The sequence below is a fragment of the Typopeltis vanoorti genome, chromosome 13 (genome assembly GCF_054136105.1).
Source record: "Typopeltis vanoorti isolate ZY-2024b chromosome 13, IOZ_Tvanoo_1.0, whole genome shotgun sequence".
Classification (NCBI taxonomy): Eukaryota; Metazoa; Arthropoda; class Arachnida; order Uropygi; family Thelyphonidae; genus Typopeltis; species Typopeltis vanoorti.
The window spans coordinates 129,854,005-129,862,861 of NC_143561.1; positions in this window are offsets into that span (position 1 = coordinate 129,854,005).

Genomic DNA, 8,857 nt, shown 5'->3' on the forward strand with positions numbered 1-8,857 from the left:
TATTATTTTCCCCTTTAATTTTGCAAATACCATTATTTTAATTGTAATATCTTGCATTTCTAATAAGATAATTCAGATATATTCATATCTGAATAGTTTCTGATTAAATATAATATATGAACACAAGTATTGCTAGCTGCAGGTTGGGATACGATGGGAGGAGTATCCCATCGATCATACTCGATTAGAGGAGGAAGTAGGGGAGACAAGAGATCTGGGATGATGATCGATACAAAACTGAAATTCAGGGAACATATTGCAAAGGTGGTGAAGGTATTGCTGCAATACTGAGAAGGACGCTAACATGCAGGGGATAGAAGAGTTATCATTCTGTTGTATAGGACCCTGATCAGACCACACAGACTATTGTTCTGAAATTTGATCCCCAGGATTTGAAGGGGAAAGGGTGCAGAGGCAGATAACAGAGATCGTTTCAGGACTATAATTTAATTATGAGGATCAGCTAAGGGAATGTTGACTGCAGAGTTTAGTGGATAGAAGAGGGAGAGGTGATATGATTGAGACTTTTAAACTGTTGAGAGGCAGTTACAGAATGGACACTGGAGAGTTCTTTCACTTGGTGAAGGAGCAAGAGTGATGACAAGGGCCATCCCTGGAAGTTATGAAAGGAAGCTGTGAGCAAGAGGGTGAGGAATGGTTTCTTTGCATGGAGGGTGGTGGAACCATGGAATGCATTGCCTGACAGAGTGGTGAGAGTAAGAATGGTCAATGAATTCATGGAGTGGTATGATATAACTGTTTCCTCAGACGGACCTCCCACAATGAGTCTTTTGAAACTAAGAATATAATTTCTTGGCATTTTTAATTTATAGTATAAGCAAGTGAAAAAACTTTCAACATCTATCTCTAATCCTGAGTATTTTAGTAATAAGGTGTGACACCTTTTGACTTCTATTTGGAAATATGACTTTTGCATTACTTCAACCTTGGTATCACTTTTTGGTCTGGCTCCCACTCATGAGACCTCAATAAAGGTATAAACTGGTCAGGGTAGTGGCCCTTCCAATAATGCTTAGCATTATACATGTCTGTGAGGATATGTGCTTTGCATTACATTATGGGATACTAAGACACTTAATGTGAAGTTATTAACCTCTATATACAAGTAGTGCAGTCGTGAAGTCACTTTACGTGCAAACTTTGTTTGCTTACACTTGGATAAAGGCTGAAACCAAGAATATAATTTCTTGGCATATTTAATTTATACCATAACTAAGTGAAAAAACTTTCAACAGGAATACATTAATTGAGCAGTTCCAATGCATTTCCAATACAGTGACTTTTTATTGTCGATTCCATATTGCTCCTTGGAACATTTAGCACTTGCCTTTCAATAAACAAAAACAAATATTCTCAAATAGAAATGCTTGATTTTTTATACTGTACTTCAGTTATCAACTTCAGAGTTCTGTATCTTTGGGATACATGTAAAAAACTTTCCCGAGATTAGTTAACTTGTTAGGCTATTAGACTTTTTTGGTTTTTCCTTCTTTAATTGACTACACTTTACTTCCAACATTCCTGTAATGAACATGTGTTAGTTGTTTTTTTAGAACAGCTGTCATGGAGTAACAGGAATGCTAGGAAGTAAAGTACCACCACAACTCCTGAGATGGTGATTGGTCTGTGCAGTTTTAGAGCCACCTTTATGCAAAGGAACTACTTTGCCTTCCTTCCACTCCCTAGGGATCATACCAGAGTTCAAACTTAAGTTAAATAACTAAGTAAGCGGAGGCAACAATTCCCTTTGCACATTCATGCACCACCTGAGCTGATATTCCATATAAACCTACAGCAGTGTTTGCATTTAAATTTTGCAATATACTAAGTACCACTGATTTCTTAACTTCAATTCTCACATTAGTTATTGCTACAGTTACAGACTGTAGTAATAACTAATTGCTACAGTCATATTCCTTACTTGGGTAAGGATTATGACTGTGTAACTCTACTCACTCAGTAACTCTACTATGACATCTGAATTTGTCACCTCAACACCATCAGCACCCACCAAAGTTATCGTTCCGAAATCATTCTTCCTTTACTTGCCACATAGCAGAAGAACTCTTTGGGATTACCCTTCATCTCCTTGGCTAAGGTCTTCTCATAATCTGATTTAGCGTTTCTTACTATGCTGGTAGCCTTCCTAGCTTGAGCCTTGTACCACTCATGGGTGTACTGATCACCTTTCTCCTTGTAAATTCTCCATAACATTTTCTTTTTTTGCAGATCAAGCTTGATACTACTACTCATCCATTTAATGCCTTTCTTGTTTTGTCTTCCTGACCATGATATTGGTCAGGAAGACAAAACCAGGAAGGGACACAATCTGATATTGTCTTCCTCAGATACCCACTCATTTTATCCCATGCACTGCTAACATCTTTCCCCTGCAAATATGTTCTTCCATGGGACTGCTGCAAGCTCACTCCGAAGCTTGTTATAATTGCCTAACCTGTAGTTCCATATACCTCTTCTTAAGAGAGAAATCCACAAATTTTGCAGCCTCCTCCCAAGTTAGTACCACATGATCTCTCTCACCAATTGGATGAGGACACCTTACTTATGCATATATCCCCTGAACCAGTGACCAGGTCCAACACTCTCACACCATATGTGCCTTCAGTTATGTGATGTTTGAAGTAATTATCTCGTAGAAGATGTATGAATTCCATTTCCTTTTTGCCACGTGATATTTCCTCCTTCCAATTGATATCACCATAATTAAAATCCCCCATAATAATCACTAACTCTGCACTCGTTGCACTAATTTGCTGATGCATGAATTCAATATCACCCCCTGTACCCCCCCTGGCCTATAGCAGCAACCAACTGTATATTTGGTTGTATTGATCACAATTTCACACCAGACAGCCTGAAATGAACTATCTTTCACATCTATCATCTTGATATACTATTTTCTTTGGCTGCAACTCATCAGATATCAACAACTGTACTCCTCCCCTGTTCTTCTATCCTACCTGAAAATACTGTACCCATCACAATCAATTCCAGTGACCACATCTCCTGCTGACAGCCAAGTTTCACGAATGCCTACAACGTTTGGTGAGATTGCACTGACTAATGCCAAAAATTCTTTCCTCTTATTTCGAATGCATCTTGCATTTGTATACAAAAATTGCAGATTCCTTTTAGTTCTTGTACCAGCTTTAGAACTGATATAAATGTCACTAATTTCAGTAGTCCCATGCTTATTTTTATCCCCTCTATTCTGCAATTTATTCCGCGAATAATGATCAACAATTATACAATCACTACTTGAGTTTGAGTTTCTCCCTCTTATGCTCAACCTTTTCAATTTTAGTCTCCTTGCCCAATTACTTCAACTTCAAAAAACAGTAAGTTCTTCAATCTCTTATGACCTTCCACATTCAGATGCAACCCATCTCTTGCATACAGCTGTCTTTTGCCTTCAAACACACTCCAGACATCAACAAATTTCAGATCTCTTTTCTTGCACATTCTTGCAATCATATTCATTATCATCGCTCATCTACTTAACTCATAATTGTGAAAACGAGGCAGCACACACACTATTGTAAAAAAATAATCATAATTTAAAATTCTGAATATTTTTACAAATCGTTTATTAGTTTTGGTTTCATAATATGCATTGTCAGCACTTGCGATGTGCCTGCCACTGATGCTATTTTGTCAAAGTGAAATGTAAAGCATTTCAAAAATTCATGTACTTACTGGATTTGGATAGTTGTGTTACTTTCAGAAATTTTATTGTAGTTTAAAATTATTAAGTGCTGTATTTTATGAAGACATTCTCTTGTCTCTAACGGAGACAGCGTGTCAGCCATTATACTTAGCTTATTCCGAAAAGGGAATCATAGAATCGTGTGTGTTTTTAAAGTTGGAGACTGTCAATAAGTATTGGTAAATAAAAGAAGATATATGCGATTGACGTTCTAAAGGAATGTTTCAGGAAACGTTAATTGGAAGATTATTAGATTCTGAAAAGGGATCATAGAACTGTGAGTTTTTTTGTTGTTTGTTTTTTTTAATGGAGGAGTTAATCCCTTAACGTACCAATAAAAATCAGAAAGCGGTCATTTTTCTGTCAATGTTTTGGGTGAGGGTCATTGCTGGATCAAGTTCATTAGTATTTGTAAAATAATCATGAATTTGTGCAAACGCAAACGACATAGCTGATACACACCGTTGGCAACTTTTCTGGACTGAAAGGAAATAGGCACAAGACTGTCAATAAGTATTGGTAAATAAAAGAAGTTATTGTAATTGACGTTCTAAAGGAATATTTGAGAAAACGCTGATTGGAAAATTTCATCTGTCTTTAGGACGGCGGATCTATTTGTTATTTCTACTGGAATAGGAGACAGAATTTAGCAACTTAGATAAAGTAGTAGAAGAAACTTTTTGCTGTTAAAAAATTGAACTGCATGAGGTAAGAATAGCTATACTTCGGTAAATTCAGAATATCTTTCTTCAGAGTCAGGAGGAATGATGTGTACTACATAAGGGTGATGAGAAAGGATCCTATGAAAAGAAGAGAATCTTATATCTTCGGAAAAGGGCCTTAGTGGATGTGATGAAGTATATTTTAAACAAATCGGTGATGGAATGAGTTAGAAAATGGGTGATCTTTTAAGTGTAAGTTTATTTTAAAAGGCCTTGGATCCAATTAATTTTGTAGTTATGTAATTTTGTTTGAAGTGTATATGTATATTGTTTTTGGTTTATTAAATGTTTAATTTTTATATTTGGTCTTGAGTCAGTGATTTTTTTTTTGGATTCTGAAAGAAACAGTAAAAAAGCCATTGCACCAATCGGAGTGAACCCTTGTGCATTTATAAATACACTCGGAAATAGAAATAATTGTTATAGAGAAAATCTCATTGAAATGAGGATAGATAGAATAAAAATTAATAATATTATCCTATCTAAACAAATGGCACAGTCAAACAGAGATCTTCTCTTAACAGATTAAATAAAAAATATCATCTATAACATTATCATATCACATCGTTGCAATCATAACATTCATTATCATCACTCGTTTACTTAACTCATAATTGTCAAAACGAGGCAGCACACACACTGTCCTCCCATTGATACTTTTCTTCTTAGCGATATCTAACGATGTTCTTAAATCTTTTGTTACCCAATTTATACTACCACTCAGGTCATTTTACCCACCATAACTACAATTTTTTCTGCATCATGCCCTCTCTTTATTGCTAATGTCATTCTCTCTATTGTTCCACCAGACAACACTCCTAAGGCATACTGCTCTCTCTCTCTTTTTTTTGAGAGAGAGAGGTTTATTTTAAGCTTCCTATAATAGTACAAAATTTTCACAATCATACGTGTAACCTAAGAGCAACAGCTCATCCAGGTTACGATATGCATAAAGTTACAAAAATTTATGTAATGCATTATCATTATATACATATGTGTACATTCATGTAATATACATATTACATATTATTATAATATAATTACATAATAAAATCGCAGATAAAATAAAATTTCATCATACAGATAAAGTTGCATTATAATTAGGAACAAAATAAAACAAAGCAGTTAAATAGCATTTAAATTTTACGTTTTACACATAAGACTGGATCTTTGAATATAATATGCTAAAAACCAATAATTTATACAATTATTTTGAACGGAGCTTCCTCATTTCCGTGGGAAAATAAATAATCTTTGATTAGAGTTTTGTATTTGTTTGGGTTAGTTTCATTTCTTATTGTTAAAGGTAGTGTGATGAATACTTTTGGGGCTAAATAAGTATAATGTTTGTGTGTTGCTTCTTTATTTGCTTTTGGAACTAAATATTTTAGGTCCTTGTGTCTACTAAGGAAAGTATCTTGTTTGATATTTACGTATTCATTGTCATTTTTTATGAATAATAGTACCCTATGGACATATAAATATCTAAGGGTAGTATATTTAGTATGGTGTATTTACTACACATTGCAGTATCCTTATATTTGTTTCTAGTTAAGATTTTAATTACTTTATTCTGAGTCAAGACTAAAGGTTTCAGCGTAGTGCGATAGATTCCTCCCCAACTTAATATACTATATTGTAGTGTGCTTTGAATCCAGGCAGAATATAATATTTTTAACATATTTAAATTTAAGAATATTTTTAGGTAGTAAAGTCTGTTTAACATAATCCTTACGACACCGGTAATGTGTGGTTTCCAGCTTAGATTACTATCAATTTTTTATCCCAAGTAAGTTATTTCACTGACTTTTTATATTTTCTTGCAATTAATTTTACATGATTTCTTAACCATGCAACATTAATTGTGCAGTGAGGTTCATTTTGCCAGTTGTGTTTCTCAAGATAAAATTTACATATTTAGTTTTTGAGACATTCAGACTGAGTTTATTTGATCGGAACCAATTTGTTACTTTCAAAAGATCAGCATCCAGGATGGTTTTCATTTGTTCAGCTGTCTACAGAAAATTAGTACTGCATTGCTGCAAAAGTATTCATTTTACTGTAGATTACAGAAGTCATTGATATAAATATTAAATAAAATTGGTCCCAAGACAGATCCTTGTGGTACACCGCAGTCTACTGTTTTGGAGCTGCTATAGCTGTTGTTTATTTTTACAATTTGTCATCTGGCATTTAAGTAATTTTTGAACCAGTTTAGGGCAGTACCTCATATTCTTATGACTTCTAATTTTTTATTAAAATTTCATGTGATACAGAGTCAAAAGCTTTGTGTATATCTAGAAATACTGCTAATGTTAGTTTATGGTCATTAAGGGAGGTATAAACTGTGTTTGTGAAGTTCAGTAAAGCATGTTCTGTGCTAAACGTTTGCCTGAACTCAAATTGGTTCTTTGAAAATAATTGTTTTTGTCCAAAAATTTCCCGAGTCTAATTTTTACCAATTTTCTCCATACCCTTAATCATAGAATCACCATATATTTTACCACTCATAACTTCAAATCCAAACAAGAGTCACTCATGCCCTCATTTTCTATGCTATTCAGCAGGACTCTCCCAGTTTCATTACTTTCCCTCAATGCTCTTTTACTTACTCCCTCACTATCACGACATCTCGTTTCTTCTAGAACTCTTGTGCTTTCATTCTGTTGACTTCCATACTATTTATTTCTTCATCAATCACCAATGACTCTCTCACACTTAATCATGTTCTAGTTACTTCAGCTACAGTAATCTCCATAGTCCTAATTTCTCTATTCAACCTCTTTAACTTGGTTTTAATTTCCAGAACCCCCTTACTGAGCACTTCCAATTCCTCTTGGAAATGATGATGAGGTCACTTTTCATTTTTCTGAACTCCTGCCAAAGTTCATCCGCTATGGTCCCGACATCTGCTTCCATTCCTACTCGCTGCAGCCTATCCCGACACCTCTCACATACGTCGACGTTTTCATTCTTCTCATTTAGTCAAACAGTCCACAGATCCTCCACATTCCTCAGCACATACGTATAACAGGATCTTCAATGCATCCACTGCAAAAAAGCCAGTGCTGAGCCAGACTTTCGTAAGTCCTTCGAGCCTCTGACGTATGCCTCTTGTTGGATGCCTTCTTTAGTTGCTGAAATAGTGAAACAAACAGCAGCAAAAACATAGTATATACAACAGAGTTTTAAACAATAATACCGCTGAAGGATACTTGTATCCAACCGAAGCACAACTGTAGCAGCACAATTTGAGACAAAAAGGCACACTATACTTTAATTGAAAAACACGTTTTTCAGCACAACGCAACATGATGACTTCCGCATTCACTGACGACACTAGCGCCTGCTCTGAATACACATCTCATCTACATCTCAATACCCAAAAGTAAGCCATAGTATAACTTTTGTTAATTGTTTACACTAGTGAGGAAAAGAAACAGGGCAAGAGTAAAAAAATAAAAATGAATAAAATAAAAAATATTATTGATAACAAATATCAAAAGTGGAACTACATCCACTGTCCAATACAATCATCCATAGAAGACTGTAGAGGCGTAGTTGATGTAGATGAAAGGATCTTTTAGAGGAGATTAGGAGGCTTAAATTTTGTCATTGGTTTGAGTGCATAAATACAATATTAAGACTATTTTATTTTCTCAAATATTTTCCTAATGTAAATGATTGCTATGGCATTATTATTATATATTTTTAAATCTTTTATTTCAGACATTAAATACTAATGTTAGGGTGAGAGACCACGAGATGGCGGCACTTGTTGAGCCGTCACTCTTCGCTGCATGCTGCTTAATTAGTAATAGCCTTGGGCCAGCTATCTGATTGGGTACCAGTGGAGATTGAAACTGCCCACTCAGTCCCCAAAAAGTTAAATAGAGCTAAAAACGGCCTCGCCTACTCCCTGTATATACGGGAATGAAAAGGCGTTAGCTGATTTTTTTTGTAGCATTCTTATGAAGGATTCTGTTGATTGTTTTCCTTTAGCCTTTCTTTATGCTTATCTTATAATTTGATACTCATTTTTCATAACCTCCTCCTCAGATCAAGCTGATAAAGCTCTATTTTTGTGTTCGATGTTGGTATGAATCTTTGTATTGGCCTAAGTGTGTGTGAGAGAGCGAGTGCAGTTTACTGTAGACCATGTAGGAAAGACAGCCTCAGGAAAGATGTGACAAGTGTATCCAGAAAAATGAACAGTGTTATTGTCTACAGTCTCAGTGGTAAATAGGATACATTTGTATTGTTTGCTCAGGTGGCTTAGGAAGATATTTAAAGTTTGGTGACAATGGAGCCAAATTATGAATATATCAGCAACCTATCTGAGCCAAACATTGGTTTCTCGACTTGCTGAATCTAGAGTTTTCCTTAT